This window comes from Notolepis coatsorum, assembly GCF_963971535.1.
Source record: "Notolepis coatsorum genome assembly, chromosome: 6".
Classification (NCBI taxonomy): domain Eukaryota; kingdom Metazoa; phylum Chordata; class Actinopteri; order Aulopiformes; family Paralepididae; genus Notolepis; species Notolepis coatsorum.
In genome coordinates, this window is record NC_140170.1 from 75,026,706 (window position 1) to 75,042,438 (window position 15,733).

The window sequence follows — 15,733 nt, forward strand, 5'->3', positions numbered from 1 at the left end:
CCTATTGTTATGTAATGTTTTCTTCTTGACTTGTTTAAAGAAGACTTGTACGGCCCATGGGGACATTAACGTGTGTTGTTGGGCCTTATAAATAAATTTGACTTGATTTGATTATGATATGTAATACATGAAGCAGAACAGCCAAATTGCACACACACAGCCGAAGAGAATTACTAGGGGGGTTTTGTAATTGATCACTCCCGGCTCTCGTGCATAGCAGGGAGTGATTTAGAAACAGAGCCTTCTGACGCCAACATTAAATCTGTTTTTATTCATGCTCAATAAAACTTCTTAGTTGTCTGACTGAACTGAAATGGTTTGCTTTTGTTGATAGGTGACATCATGAACCAAAAGAGACCATGATCAAATTAAAAAAAAGCAGAATACATTTTATAACACTAGTTCTGTAATTGTAACAACAACAAATTGTAACTACCAATTGTAAGGTAGTTCTGTAATTGTTAAAGTCTTTGGCAGTACTTATGGATTTATTTAATTTTATTTATTACTCACTGCCCTGAGCATTATGTCTATATCGTACCATTTTAACCCTTTCACTACCACACTAGGTTAAGTGATCGTTATATGATTTTCTGTACCCGCAAAAAGCTAAAACAGAAGGCCGGCTGTCACAAAACAGTCACATCTAGAGACCTCAAAACTTACTCTAGAGAGGCCTTTAACCTAGAACTGGGGAACTTGGACTGGTCAGATGAACTCAGTGGTACACAGGTTGAAGAAACATGGCTTGGATTCAAAACCAAATTCACAACAATACTCAACAACATGGCACCCCTAAGAACCACCACGGTTAAAAATCGCGCTGAGCCATGGATGCACACTGAAATACTGGCCGCTATGAAAACCAGAGACAAAAAATGCTCTGAACTTCATAAAAGTCAGACAAAGCTTTCCAAAAGCTCAAACAGTGAACTCCAAGCCCACGTGGTTGAACTAAAAATTCAAAGAAACAGACTAAGAAATGACGTAAACACCATGATCAAAACCGCAAAAAAAAAATTTTGAGATCTTCCGGTTTAGCTGCAATATGTAGCGCACGCAATTGGTTACAGCTCCGCTCCCGTTATCGTTAATTTCGTTTAAAAACCTTATTTGGACAATACCAAAAGAGATTAGACCACATCGTATGTATTGATAAGACCCTCTACTAACTATATCAAAAAGACAACATGGATAAGGATAAGAGAAAGGGTGGAAGGAAACAAGACACAGCAATTCTAACGGCGCCGATTGAAACACGCTCAAAGAAAATAACAGGCGACGCTGTGGCAGATCCGTTGGGGACAAGCCCCGACGCGGGGAATATAGAGGAGAATACACAGGGACCAAGGACAACTGGCCCCGAGATGGAGACAATAGATGACAACATAACAGGAACATCAGAAAAAAGTACCGTGAAGGAAAAAGCAGGCGATTTTGAGAAGATAATAGCAAAAACATCCATCGGATCCCTCACTGCTCCAATAACATCAACCGACACAAGCAGTTCAGTTGCACAGCCCGACTTCAACTCTCTGACTATTCTGATAAAAGAACAGATGGTCGCTTTCAAAGCACACGTAGAAGAACAGTTGGTCGCACACGCTGAACACATCGATACTAAATTCGAAGAGGTTATGAGAGCGATCGCTTTGCAGTCCGAGCGAATCACGACAGTGGAGATTTCGGTGACAGAAAACACAAAAGCAATCAAAGCGAACGAAGGTGGCTTGACAGAGATGGGAGAAGAGATGGAAAGAGCTAAAGAGGAATATCGGAGGGAAATAAAATTGCTTAAAAACGAAGTGATGGAGAGGCAACTAGAAACCCATCGTTACCACAGGCGGAATAACATCCGCATTGTGGGGCTTGATGAAGCAGTGAACTGCGAAGACATCAACTTTCCAAAAGAGTTATCAACGATTTTGGAAAACTCCGATCCAAACAAAGTGCCAGAAGTGGAACAAGTTTACAGAATTGGTTCCCAGGGGCAAAGTATCAACGGGCCGAGAGTCATCATTGTCACTCTGCGGAAAACTACAACAAGGGATGACATCATCAAATATGCTCGCAACCAACGTGGGAAGCTGAAGTATGGTGATAAACCAATATTTATCTACGAAGATTTGAGCAGAGAGGCCATCATCCGACGTCAACCATACAAAGATGTGATGCAAAAGCTGTACAAAGCCGGCTACAAGCCAAGGCTAGCATATCCGGCGCTGTTATCATTCTTGGGCAATAACGGCCGCAGGTCAGGTCCATTTACACCCTTTGAAGCTGAGGATTTCCTGAATCAAAATGCAGCAAATAACCCAAAGCATGACGAAAATGCCGGAATCAGTTAAGCCTCTCTCTAAATATATACCAGTGTTGGAATGACTTTATTGTGTTCATCAATGAGGTCATTCCACCAGTGTTGGAATGACATTGTTGTGTTCATCAAAGTAGCAAACGATATGCAAGTCGTCTATAACAAAGTGTACTGTGTATAATACGATTCATAATACATTATAATTTCAGTCTCTGGTCTCTGAGGGGACAAATAAATATCAATGCAAAAAGATCTATCTGGAATATTCTGGGTTTATCGCTCAAATGCCCTGGGTCTCTTAGATCATTCTGGAATGTAAAATAGTCTAGGCACTAGTATATTCTACAACCTTCTAGAATATAAGGCACCATGACAACGAAGCATACAACTCTAACAATAACATTCGGTGTGCATACACATAGCAGATAATAAATTAAATGAAGTGCAATCAGTCCTTAATAATACTTTAAAATTAACCACACATAAACGTATGAGCACAGCAAGGTTATTCTAACAATTTAAGTAATCACTCCATTAAAGGCACATTGAAGCGCTAAAAGGCGCTGCTTTTCTATCTTATCTAATCAGTTAAATCGGTTCTAGTGGCTTCTCCACGTTGATAATTATTTATCTCTTATTCCTTATCTATATCTTTCCATTGATTTTTATTTTATTTAATTTTTTCTTCTCATTACTCTATATTTTTTAAATATATTTTAACTTACATTGTTCTTTTCCAATGTTCTTCACATTAAGGTGTCAATATTACTCTATATTTTTTAAATATATTTTAACTTACATTATTCTTTTCCAATGTTCTTCACATTAAGGTGTCAATATTGCTCTACAATCTTTTCCTTTTTTTTCCCCCCACACGTTGGTGGAGGGTTCAAAGGAATATGTCGATAAAGGTTTATTCTCTTTTTTTTATTTTATTTTTTATTTTTATCTTTAGGTTATTTATCACAATACTTCATTACAGTAAGGGAAGGTGCAAGACCAAAAGCGACATTCTATTGCAATAGAATGGAAATGTTAGATCCTATGGCAATGAGCATAGGAAAATTAGGATTACAATGCTCAGTTTGGGCAATCCGGTGGACCATGGGAGAAAGTCAATTGCGGAGGATGTGTTCTTGGAACACAGGCATGTTCGACTTTCTGGGTGAGGGGAAAATAGGGGATTTTTATTTGTATATATATATGTTTTTAAGCTCAGCTCTCAACGGGACCTCATTAATTGGATGTGCATCTATTGTAGCTTCATACTCCAGAAACATTACCAAAAACTACACGAAAACATGCATAGACTATGGCTAGTTTGAATATAATGGTATGGAACACCGGTGGGATAAACAAACAACACAAGCGCAAAAGCGTGCTTACACTGATGAAAAAAGAACATGTGGACATGTGGCTCTATTAAGCGAAACGCACATTTTAGAGGGAGACATAAATACGTTAGCGGATAACATATACCATAATATTAGTCACTCTTCTTTTGCTACGAGAACTAGAGGGGTAGCCATAGTCGTCAGACGCAAATTAAATATCGAATTGAAAGGGGTATGGTCGGATGCTGAGGGGCGCATAACTATAGCTAGGATTATACACAATAACAGGAAAATTGCATTGGCAGCGGTATATGCCCCGAATTTGTACGAAGTGGGTTTCTTCACTTCACTAACAGGAGAAATGTTAAACCATCCCGAGTACTCATATATAATAGGTGCGGATTTTAATGCCATTTGGAACCCAAGGATGGACAAAACTTACCTTTCCTTCTCCAGCGAACAAAAGAATTCATCTAAAGCATTAAAAGATTGGTCGAAATCAACAGGAGTAACTGATTTATGGCGTTCACTTAACCCCATGACCCGCAAGTACTCCTGTCGTTCGGCGAGACACAACACACTATCCAGAATTGATTACGTCTTTGCATCCCCGAGAATATTTGATAAATATGAAGTGGAAATGACACCCAATGCGCTATCAGATCACTGCTACTTAATCCTGAAAGCAACATTTGGTACACTATCTACCCGGGCCCCAAGATGGCGTTTTAATTCGATGCTGCTTAACAACAAGGAATTCATTACACAAATTAAAGAAGCTCTCACAGTATTCCTACAAGATAATGCTAACTCGGTGCAAGATCCCAGAATATTATGGATGTCGGTAAAGAATATGATCAAGGATTTCTCGGATAGATTTACCTCCATATTGCGCAAAAATCAAAACACAAAACTGTCTGAAATGGAAACGCTTTACTCAACGCTTTTTAATTCTTTAAAATACAACAACTCTACTAGACTAGATAACCAAGTTAACATTCTAAAGACAGAGATCAAAGCAATGTACAGACAAAAATCGGAATTGCAAATACGCAGCACTAGACAACAGCAGTACTTCCAAGGTTCTAAACCTAGTCACCTATTAGCCATGCGACTAAGAATTAATGCAAAATTTGCAGATATAACTGCCATTAGGAAACAACAAGCTCTAGTAACAGAACCCAAAATAATAAACGATACATTCAAAGAATTCTACTCCGATTTATATAACTCAGAAACGACCTTTGATCAAGACAAATTAGACACATATCTTAATCAAATTACTCTCCCTAAACTTACGGATGAAGACGCTAAACAGTTAGAAGTACCGATCACATTAGAAGAACTCAAGAAGGCCATATCCGGAATGAAAAACGGCAAAGCTCCGGGAATTGACGGTATCCCATCAGAAATGTACATTTCTTGCTGGGACATATTTGGACCCTTATTACTAAATATGATCTTATACTCAGTCAAAGAGGGAAGCTTCATTGAACACCAAAATACCGCACTCATTTCAGTTCTTCACAAAAAAGACAAAGACCCCACTGAATGCGGTAGTTACCGTCCTTTAAGCCTCCTCGGAACCGATGTCAAACTGTACTCTAAGATATTAGCCATCAGATTGCAAAAGCATATGACGTCTTTAGTTCATCCGGACCAAACAGGCTTCATAAAAGGTCGCCTGATCAATGATAACATAAGGCGAATACTGCACGTACTAGATACAGACAAAGAGGACATCACACCTAAGGCGATACTATCCCTGGATGCTATGAAAGCATTTGACAGGTTGGAATGGTCGTTTCTATGGGCAGTATTGGAAAGGATGGGGTTAGGAAAAGGTTTCATTGATATGATTAAAGTACTATACAAGGACCCATCGGCCAGGATTACAACAGGCACATTCATCTCCGATATCTTTCCGGTATCACGCTCAGCCAGACAAGGTTGCCCTCTTAGTCCCGGACTATTCGATCTATCATTAGAACCTTTAGCACAATTTATAAGACAATCCCAACACATAGAACCAATAGTAATCAAGGGCACACATCATAAAATTAGTTTATATGCGGACGACGTAATATTGTTCATGCAAAACCCCAACAACACATTGCCGCTTATACTCAAGTTGATAGAGAACTTTGGTGATTTATCGGGATTTAAAATAAATTGGCCTAAGTCGGCTTTTCTTCCTCTTAACACCAGTGCAAAAAAAGAGACAACCCTCCCAGGTGCGATACCCATGGTCAAACATTTCAGATGCTTGGGTGTGGAAATATTTCCCACCATAAGACAAACGGTGAAGCACAATTACACAAAAATACAGAACAAAATCAAGGACGACCTGGACAGGTGGGCAAAACTTAAAAACTCAGTACAGGCAAGGGTATCAATAGTTAAGATGGATGTATTACCAAGAATCAATTTCTTCAGCTCAATGCTTCCGTTACCTCCTCCAGAGGGCTACTGGAAAAGATTACAAACCTCCACATACAAATTTATTTGGAATAACAAACCACCTCGCATAAAAAGATCCACCGCACAGAGAAATAAAGCAGACGGTGGCATGGCAGTCCCAGATTTTTTACAATATTTTAATGCCTTCACATTAAGACCATTGAAGAAGATATGGTTTGACCCCGAGGCTTTGGTATCTTGGAGAAAATTAGAAGAAAACATAGTAGCCCCACAGAGATTGAAAGACATAGCATACACTAAACTTTCAATCAAGCATTGTGAGCGAGAATTTGGCCCAATAATAACCCATGCAATCAGGACATGGCGGGAAACACAAAGGAAATTTCCTAACCCTCAAGTATGGCATAATCACACTCCCATATTCAATAACAATGCTCTCTTAATGGGAAAACGACCTATAAGATTCCCTATATGGGAAGAAAGAGGCATACACTCATTAGGGGATATTTTTAATAACAAGGGCCTCTGTAGTTATGTCGAAATATGCATAAAGTTTAACCTCACCGAGTCCACATGGCTTTTTTACATACAGTTACGACTTTGTATGAGATCTCACGGTGTTCCATTACACATACCAATTGAACACCACAGATACCACAAATTTTTCTATGAAAGAGATACATTGGGAGGTTTTGTATCAGGTTTTAATTACCAATTACTAACGTCCTCGTATGAAACCCTTCAACTAGACAATGTCTGGAGGAGGGATATACCAGACCTGGAAAATGACTTTGATTGGCAAGGAGCCTGGGCAAATGTCCGACTTACATCAAGGAACCCGGATCATCAACAAATCAATCTGAACTATATTCACAGGACATACTTGACTCCTATAAAAAAGATTGGTTTTATCGGGTATCACAGTAGCTAAAAAACTGATCGCATCACGTTGGTTTCAACCGGAAAAAATGTGCCGGAAAGTGTGGTTTCTTACATATCTCGATGTGATATATCAAGAAATATCTACAGCAAGAATTCTGGGGCTCAATGAATCCAAAATGTCAATGTGGTTAGAAGTGGTGGAGAGAATAAAAGCTAGCCTATAATGGTGATGTCTGGTTAGGAGTGAGGGATAATGGAGGTACTATCCAAGAGGGGGTCCGGGAGGGGGGGGTTTGAGCTGGAGCATATGTGTGTAGGGTTTTAGAAAATAGGTATTAGGGGTATATTATATACTAACATTTATATAATTGTAACTTCGCTGGATATACACTGTATACGGTTAAAATGTTATTATTGACTATTTTTGTTTTATCCTGTTTCTGTACTTGCATATATTTTAACCACCTTTACTGAAAGTTTCATTATACATTGTGTGTTGAGTACTGACTTTTAATAAGTTTTGTTTTGCAATAATAAAAAAAAAAAAAAAAAAAAAAAAAAAAAATTTCATCAATGACAAAACTGAGGAAAACTAAAACAAACCATGTGAACTTTGGAAATTACTCAATAATGAACTAGGCTGCAGTAAAACACTTAAAACCAGATTCTCAAACATAAACATAAAGACGGACAACACGCTCATCACAGACAAGCTGGATGTAGCCAATTACTTAAACATCTTCTTCACAAACATAGCCACAACACTGGTAAACAAACTACCCTCCCACTCAGGGCATTATGGGGTAGAACACATAGTAGCATACTACAAAAACCTAGGGGTCCACAAAGATGACTTCAAACTTGAAATGGTAACAACCGATGAGGTACTCAAAAAATTGAGCGCCCTCCAACCTAACAAGGCCACTGGCCATGACAACATCCCCTCCAAATTCCTCAGAGACTCAGCAGCCGCCATCACCCCAGTCATCACACACATAATAAACCTCTCTATAAAACAGGGACACGTCCCCAAGGACTTCAAAATTGCAAGAGTGACCCCTCTGCACAAAAAGGGCAGCAAATTAGACCCAGGCAACTACTGCCCTGTTTCTATTCTTACCTCCATCTCAAAAGTCATGGAGAAAATAGTCTACGAACAGGTCGAAAAGTACCTGGCGGAAAAAAATCTAATCTACGAATTCCAATCTGGCTTCAGAACGTCCCACTCCACTGACACATGCCTCCTCTATTTGAACGACCACATCAAACAAGAGGTGGACGCGGGCAAATACTGCGGCATGGTCATGCTGGACCTACAAAAGGCCTTCGACACTGTCAATCACTCCATTCTGATTGACAAGCTAAAAGCAATTGGTTTTGATAGTTTATCAGTGAGCTGGATGCAATCCTACCTGGAGGGGAGAGAACAGATGGTAGAGGTAAACGGTACTCTATCCCCCCCCCCTCACAGTGAGCTGTGGTGTTCCACAAGGAAGCATACTAGGACCGCTACTGTTCCTAATGTGGTATATTCTTAATCAATATCTAAGGTGATTTGCAGTACAATGCGATTGCTATCTGAAAGGAGGAAAGAAGGTCAGGCCAGGCCAAGAGGAACTATGGTTCAAACTCAGTATTTATTTGCCTCTGGGCTCAGAGTGAATTAGAAGGTTGCTTTTTCATACAAGGATTATTCAGAGCACATTAACACATGTTTGTACAAAGGATCAATACAGTTTGCACATCAAACCCTGCATGTACATACAACAATCATGTTAACATCAAATGAAAATAGAGAATCTACTGTAAGCATTTTACACATGAGTAAGCCTGGTTTTTAAGATAGGCTAAATCTATATATCACAAACAGTGATTACTCCATCCAGCTTACTCACATGAAAATCAGCCGACAGCATTCTCTGGATGGGAGCGGGAGCCGCAGACCTGGGTTGTCTGGGCTCCTGAATTAACACTGTGTTCGCTCTTAAATACTATCATTTTCCACCAATCATAACAGTCTAGTAGTACGTTTTGGTCCAATCCGGTTGGTTCTTCTGTGGGGGCTGTCCCCAATCGATCTCCTGTCCATGTGTGGGCCTGTTCCTGCATCAGAGGGGGGGCCCATGGCCCCCGTCGGTTGTGGCCTTTTCTTCACAGAGGCATGTTCCAATAAACATTTACAAGATGTATCTCCTGTGTATATGTATTTATACACTTCTAATATTATCACAGTTTTAGCCTTGGCTTACATTTTGATATCAAACAGTGATAAAGAATAACTTGATACGTGTATTTTACCAGACTAAACCTTTGTAATTGAGACTTATTTTCTATATATGGTTGGCAACAAGAGTGAAATGACACTATTATCTTCATAATTATTTTGACATTCTGAATGATATTCAAATATCTTTTACTCTAATACCTCAGATAGATTAATATGATATAGTTATTATTAGTAAGCACATTCTTCCTGTTAGCTGTTTAGACTAGCTGCTCTCTGCTGAAATCTGCTAACATTAAGGTGTGACCTTTAGTCTTTTGTTCTCCACTGATTACATTTGCATCTTCATTGTGTTGTTACCCTGAGAGTTTACTGTCAGCAGATTCCCATACTACTGTGGAGGGATCTAATCATTCTAGTAGCCTCTATGTAATGCTACAATTCAATATTAAAGCATTATTTGAATTAACTATTATAACAGATATTTGCAGTTTCAGGGTTGATCTAACAGTCTGCTCAAGTCAATATACCATAGTAGCTCTAATGTAATGAGTTACATATTTATTCAGCATTAAACCAATGTGGCATTGTCTATATTTTAATACCAGATTCCCTATATAAAGTATACTGAATTAATAGTTCCTTGAATGTGTCCCAAACAGTTTTAGCATAAGGGGGCTTTTATGACCTGTCCCCAGTGTCTCCAACTGTTCTTCTAAATACAGTTGAGTAAACAGTCTTAGCCTGAAGGGGGTTGCCTGAAGGCTCCCCAGAATGTCACACAACACTGACGCCTGCAACTGTTTGTTCCAACTAATTTATACATACATGGATTTGTTATGAAATACCAGTCAAGGATACCATACTAATTTATGCAAATGACATGTCGTCAGCCTGTGACTGCAACTTGTTCCTGTTTGCGGACGACTCAGCCCTGCTGGTCTCTGACAAGAACAAGTTGCAGGTTGAAAAAACCCTCAGCTCGGAACTAGGCAAAATCTGCATATGGCTCGCTGATAACAAACTATCATTACACATGGGCAAAACAGAGTCCATTCTCTTCGGTTCAAATAACAAACTCAGCAAGACCGACGGCTTCTCAGTTACAGTGGGTGACAATATTGTCACAAGGAAAGACGAAATTACCTACCTGGGTTCCATCCTAGAGGCAAATCTTTCCTGTGACAAAATGGCATCCAATGTAATAAAAAAAAGTCAACCAACGAACTAGATTCTTGTACCGGATCTCCTCTCTGGTAAACAAGAATACCCTGAAGACTCTGGCAGGAGCACTCATTCAAGGGTACTACGACTATGCTTGCACCTCATGGTACCAAAGCACCTCAAAGGCACTAAAAACAAGATTACAAACATCACAAAACAAACTGGTCAGACTACTACTTGACCTTACCCCCAGAACCCACCTCACCCCTGCCCACTTTGACAACCTAGGATGGCTTAGAGTAGACGACAGAGTACAGCAACTTGCAATGGGCCTGGTCTACAAGATACACTATACGACTAAGGTACATGTCGAAATACTTCCCAAAGGTCAGTGAATACCACAACCACTACACCAGAGGAAGCTCAACAAATCATGTTAAACCCAGATTCGGCTCAAACAAGGGACTAAACACGTTTCGCAATTATGCCACATCAATGTGGAACGCCCTACCCAAAGCTGTAAAGGAATGTGAATCCCTACCCACATTCAAAACCGCTCTTAAAGAGCACCTACGGGAGGCTGCAATTCGAAACTGGCCACCGTAAATGCCCAAACCCCCCACCACCTCCTAATAGACAGTCTCCTCCTCACCGCATGTATATATTCTCTCCCCGCCGTATGTATATTTCTCTCTCTCCCACCCACCCACCCCCTCCAAATGTACAGTCTCCTCCCCACCGTATGTATATTTCTCTCCCACCCACCCACCCACCCCCTCCTAATGTACAGTCCCCTCCCCATCATATGTATATACTCTGTCAGGATCTATGGGTAACAGTGCTGTATATTTGAATACCGTTTATGTCACAAATGTATCAGTACTAAATACCTGTATGTCCCTATGTCATAAATATCGATATGAATTGAAAATGGGGGACCCTAATGTAAACAAGACAAACGTCTTTCTCTGGTCTGCATCCCCTTACCAATTGTGTGTATTGAGCCGTACTGTATTGTACCCATTCTGCAATCTGTTAAATAAAGTTTTCATTCATTCATTCATTCACTATATAATGTTAACCCTTTCTCTACCACACTATACAGAAGGTTAACCATCTATAGTGGGGTAGTGAAAGTGTTAACCTTCTGTAGTGAGGTACTGAAAGTGTTAACCCTTTGTAGTGTGGTAGTGAAAGGGTCTTCCTTCTGTTTACACAATCCTACAAAAATATATTTTATCATTATAATTGTTTTTCTAATTAAAGGCTTATTACGCACCCTCCTGTGTATTTTATTTTGTGGCCACACAATTCACAACAATTGAATTACTACTACTGATACTGTGTGAAGCAGTATGTCGACACACACATTGTCGTTTACACGTTGCATAGCAACTACCAACTTTAGCAGCTAGCAAAGTTAGCTTCTGCAGGACTGCAGCTGAATAACGTTGCTGGACTGTATACTGGGGCAAATCTGCCCCAAAAGCACTGAGACAACTTGTGCCAGAGTGACATGTGTGCTATTGCTAGGTATACCACAAGCCAACATTAGTACAGGTCCTGTGGTTCACATTTTATTTCCTCTATTCTGTGAAAAAAAGAATATAACTTACTTACTTTTACATACATTACATAAATAGTGCCGTTTTTTTGGTTGAAAGATATCCTATATACTTATAATACCTCACAGTGACATATATACTGCATGTCAAGAGAAAAATTACTTCAGAACAGTGAGTTGCACATGAAACAAGTTTAGAACTATAGGGTTCCAAAAATCTGAGCTATTCATAAAATGGAGATTTTATGCTAAATTAAAGTTTTCTGTATCTGGTGAAGTGGGTCTTTTATGTAACTTCCTTTGTCTGTAAAGACATGTAAAGTCAATGTGGTATATTAAGTCAATACCTTAGATTATTCACAGTGCATTGAGGTTGCTAACTGAAGGGGAAAATGGACAGAATGATAGGAAAGGTCCTCATCTGACTCCAAATAGCCAGTAGAGAATAAAACGTGTAGTCAGACAACGGAACTATAGTTCAAATCAAATGATTTATTGCCGCGGGGCTCAAAGTGAATAAAATGTTGTTTACATACAGGGATTATTTCATATTTACATGCTGTACAAAAGGATGGTTGAGATGTACATAATTAGAGCCCATTCACAGTGGCAGTGGTTTCTCACATCAAACAAGTCTGTACACAAATAGCAGTCATGTTACTTCAATGAAATAGAATATACCTTTGCCATCACATAGTTAAACCTGGTCTAAGATACATTTACACTATATCACAACAAACAGTGATCTCATGGTCTACTTACATCATGGCAAACAGCATATTCTGTGGAGCAGGGAGGCGCAGAACCCCCTGGGGTTTCGGGTATCTGTCTGGCCTGCTCTCTCTAACAATGCGTTCTGGTTTATATACTATGGCATCAACCAATCAGTTACATTTTATATATATGGAGTTTTGTTCCAATTGGTTGTCTTGATTCTACTAACAGGAGTTCTGAGTCTGCCTCTTCCAAATAAGGTCATGTCTTTTTCCGGTTGTTTGTGGCAGAGATGAGCTGGTTCCTCAGTCCAGGGGGTCTGTGGCATGTGTCCCCTTTGAATGAATCAAACACTTTAACATTCCTTGGTGTACCATTTTGATTTTCCAATGTACATGTGTCGTATATTCTAATCAATATCTAAGGTTATTTACAGTACAATGAGGTTGCTACCTGGAAAGGAAGAAGGATCATAATGGTAGAATGGTCTTCTCTACTGAGTAGAGAAATAAACTGTGCAGGCCAGACAATAGAGCTATAGTTCAACTCAACAGATTTATTTTGCCAAAGGGCTCAGAGTGAATTAGAAGGTTGTTGTTTACATACAAGGATTATTTCATAGTACATCAAATATATTGTACATAAGGCTTAATAAGGTTTGCACATCAAATCTAGTATGTACATAAACAGTAGTCATGGTTATCAAATGAAATAGAGAATCTTACTGAGCATTACACATGAGTAAACCTGGTCGACAGATAAGGGATCTGTACATTACTCTAACCTAAACAACATTGGTTTTTCCATGATTTACTCACATGTAAACAGCTCACAGTAGTCTCTGGATGGGCGGTGGTAGAGACGCAGACCCTAGGGGGTCTGGCCTGCTCTCTCTAACCATACATTCTCATTTATACTCTGGCCTCAGCCAAAAATAGCAGTCTAATATTTTAAAGTGGTCCAATCAGGTTTGTCTTCTGGGGGCTGGTCCGCCCCTGTCTTCCTCCTCGTGTGGGCTGGTCTGTGGCCCCAGGGGGGGGGTCCTATGGTGGCCCCCTCCTTTTGGGCTGTGGCTTTTCAGTTGGAAAGAGGGGTATTCCACTTAAACATTTTACAAAGTATTTCCAGTGTATATGAATTACACTCTTCCAGTATTATCACAGTTTTACTCTTTTGCTTACATTTTAATACCAAATTGCATAATCAGGTGACATTCTAAATGCCATTTATCCAATAAGTCAGTTTCCTTTTAATATGATCTTGTTTATGACCATTTCCATGAACCTTTAGCAAAAGCAAGTTAGGTCTGTGACCAGACCACTGTTTTCTCTGCCTGTAATCTGTTAGGTGTGGCCACATTTACATACAATCCTCAGTCACACGAGTGGGGGTTGAGTGACTGTTTTCCTTCTGTTCTAAGCAGTTGAGTACATCTATTTGTGTGAGGGTTTGTTGACTATTCCTGTAACACCAGTATCACTTTTTGCTGAGCCCTGAAAATCCACTCTGCTGTTAAAAAGGTACACCTGGCTTTTGCATTATGGTTTTCTAATTATACACACTTTTGGTTATGAAATACACAGTCAAGGATACCACACATGGTTCATGCAATGACCTATAGATCTCTAATATCACCCCAGTACAGTCATTGCTTCTAGGCCGATACCAAACATCATAGGAGACAGCACCAACCTTTATTTACCAGACTGAAACTTTGTAATATAACTGATAAATATACCAGGATTCTTAATTCTAAATATCTATATAGATGTTTTTCTTGGTTTCTTTATAGAGTTGTCAATCCAATCAAAGCCAATCAAGTATCATGCTTTTTCATTTCACTTTGAAACATGTCCTATTGATTAATGATCTTTATTCCTGTCTTATACTTATCAGAGCCAGTATCTGCTCAGCTGTCGCTGCTGAAATTTGCTAACAGTTGGGTGTGACTTTTTAGTTCCTTTGTTCTAGTGTTGAGTAGTTAGTGGGGGTTTGTTGACTTGCCCCTGTGTCCTCCAACTGTCTTCCAGTATGGTTCCTTATTTAGCACTGAAAACTGAGACTCAGTTTGTTCCAAAAGGCACACAAGGCTTTTGCATATATTTCCTATATACAGACATATTGATTATGAAATTCCAGTCAAGGGTACCACATCAATTCAACCCATACCTGAGGTTGTTGAGTAACTCGTTTGAAAGCAGCACTAATATATATATATTTTTTTATCTTTTGACGTCCATTATCTTGACATCTTATGCTGTCGACAACATGCAAAATACAGTGAATACAATTAAAAACTCTTATTTTCATGCTTACATCAACAGATCATTACGTTTGGATCACACATTGGTCCTTTAAAGTGCACACTGGCATACCATTTATCGTTTCCAGCAGCTTTGTACTGTATATCCTACTGTAGATGTTCCTGAATAGTCAGCAGCAACATTACATATTCTGGTAAAAAAAACATCTGGTTTCTAAAATATATCAGCAAAAACAAATAACAATGTACTTTCTGTGTTCTATGAAATAAACCTTAAGTAATTTTGCCTGTTGACAATCATCTCTGCGATGTCAGAGGTAAACAAAAAAATATATAAATGTTTCCATAAACTCTTTAATTAATAATCATTTCCTTTTTATTTAATGTGTTCCAGTAACTGTTTACATGATGCAGCCTGGTAATGTGATTTACGGTAATTACTTATTCTAGATTAACTGACCTAAATGCCTGAGATGGTCAAAGATAAACTAACCAGCCCCAAATTAATCTGACAAGTGATTTTCTCTGGCATTTAAACAGTTAATCCTATCCAATAGTCCTGACCTCTTCTCACTCTCGCCAAGCAATTAACCCCTTGCAGCCTCTGTGTGAGTGTAACCACAGTCCCTGCATGTTTGAAGAGAGAACAGCGTTCAGGCCGACAGGCCGTGTTGATGTAGGGTAAGTACAGAAGAAGAGCTGAGACAGATGATTACAAGATGAAGAAGGATTTGTGGCTTTGTGTCTGAGAAGTACAAAGCCATTATGAGTTTATGGGGTCATGCTATGCTGCAGAGACTGCTGGGTAACATTAGGTACAGTATACTGCTGGGGGCTGAAGACAGACAGACAA